We start from the raw sequence: 1,734 nt of genomic DNA, 5'->3' as shown, positions 1-1,734 counted from the left end.
ATTGAGAATTCTGAATAAAATTTACAAACACGTCTTTTTTTCTTATGGGAAATACGTGATAAACTTCATGGGGCTTGCGCCACTTCTAAATATTATTTTTAAAAAATGGGTTTATTTTTGTGTGGATTCGAACAAATTTCAGGGCGCTTTGCATAAAAATTCAAAAAAAAAAATTTGGGCCACCCTACTATTCAGTCATTAGACGGTAGAGTTCAAATTTTTTGTGTTTCTAATTTGTTTCAAGCTTTGTTAGAAGACCAATTAGTTTACTAGTTGTAGTATTTAATAGGATATAAGTAATATGAAAGAAAGTGAAATAAATATTATAGAAGCGGAATGGAAACTTGTTGCTAATATTAGTATTTATTTCACTTGACTTAATATTGATATCATAATATTTTTGTAAAACTAAGAATTATTAACAAGACATATTTCTCAAAAAATTCTAAACACGCCAACATGAAAAAAATAAAGTTGCATAGTAGAAGTAGATAAGTAAAAAATACTGCTAGTCCTTAGCCTAGATATAGTATGAATGGAAAATTTTGTGAAAGGAAGGAGACCAAGAGAATGAGAGAAGCGAAGTTTAGAAGGGCTAACGTAACTGGCACACATCCTAGTGTACTGTTCAATAAAATATTATAAAAATGAAATATCGGGTTCTACTATTGACAAGTGTATACAGTTTAATCGATTTTGCGCCTCATAAGTATAGACAACCGCCATCCAGGAGACTGTGAAGAAACTACTACGAAACCGTAAAATCGTGCACTCAGTAATACTTCTTTTTTCACGTCACTTTTGCTGCTAATAGGTTCTAATTATTCACCGGAGACTCTACTCTTGCAAAATACGAGTCTGTGCCGTTCAACAATTATAAACAACTGCAACTTCGTGAAAGTTTGCACACAAAGTTACGTCCACTATAACAAATACTCTGCTTTTTTAGAGAGGCAAAAAATCAACCAGAGAATTATAAATAAAATAATTAATACTAATTTATTCAAATTCTTATACAAAAAAGGTGTCTGGCATTTCAAACTTTGAATTTTTAATTATTATCTTATTATCTTATTATCTTATTATCTTATTATCTTTACCTAGAGAAAATTCCAGAAAATGTAGGATTCTCTCTAAATTTGCGTCAGTGCTGTCTAACTGTTCATCAGTTAAAATTCTTACTTTGTTTGATTGAGTGACATGCCATTTTGAGGGTTTATAACTGTTTCTAATGAACTTCTAAAATGTGGAGAGATTTCAAATTAATATAAAAGATATTAAGGAACTTAAAAATAGTTCATAAAATTTCACGGAATTTCGATATATTTCAAGTAACGATACAATATATGTAAGGATTCAACTCTCTATTCTAGATTTTTCGGTGTATGTCCAACGATAGTTCGCAATTAGAAATGATTTTGGACAAAAAATTCAAGAAAATTTTGCATTTCATTACATTGTAATGCACTTAATCGATTCGCAAGTCAACACCCATGCAGACAATTTAAAAGGTGCCAAGATAATAGAATATTAAAAAAAACAATTGAAAAGATTTCAAGTAACCTTAAGGAATTTTATTCTAGGGATTTAAGAAGATTTTACGCGATTTTAAAGAATTTAGAAGGATTTTGAGGAATGTTAAGATATTTGAGATTGCAAGGAATTTTAAAATAATACAAAATAATTCCAACGATTTGAATGGATGTTCTAAAATTTCAAGATATTTTAAGGGTA

Source organism: Belonocnema kinseyi, chromosome 6 (assembly GCF_010883055.1).
Source record: "Belonocnema kinseyi isolate 2016_QV_RU_SX_M_011 chromosome 6, B_treatae_v1, whole genome shotgun sequence".
Lineage (NCBI taxonomy): Eukaryota > Metazoa > Arthropoda > Insecta > Hymenoptera > Cynipidae > Belonocnema > Belonocnema kinseyi.
This window is presented reverse-complemented; position numbering follows the sequence as displayed.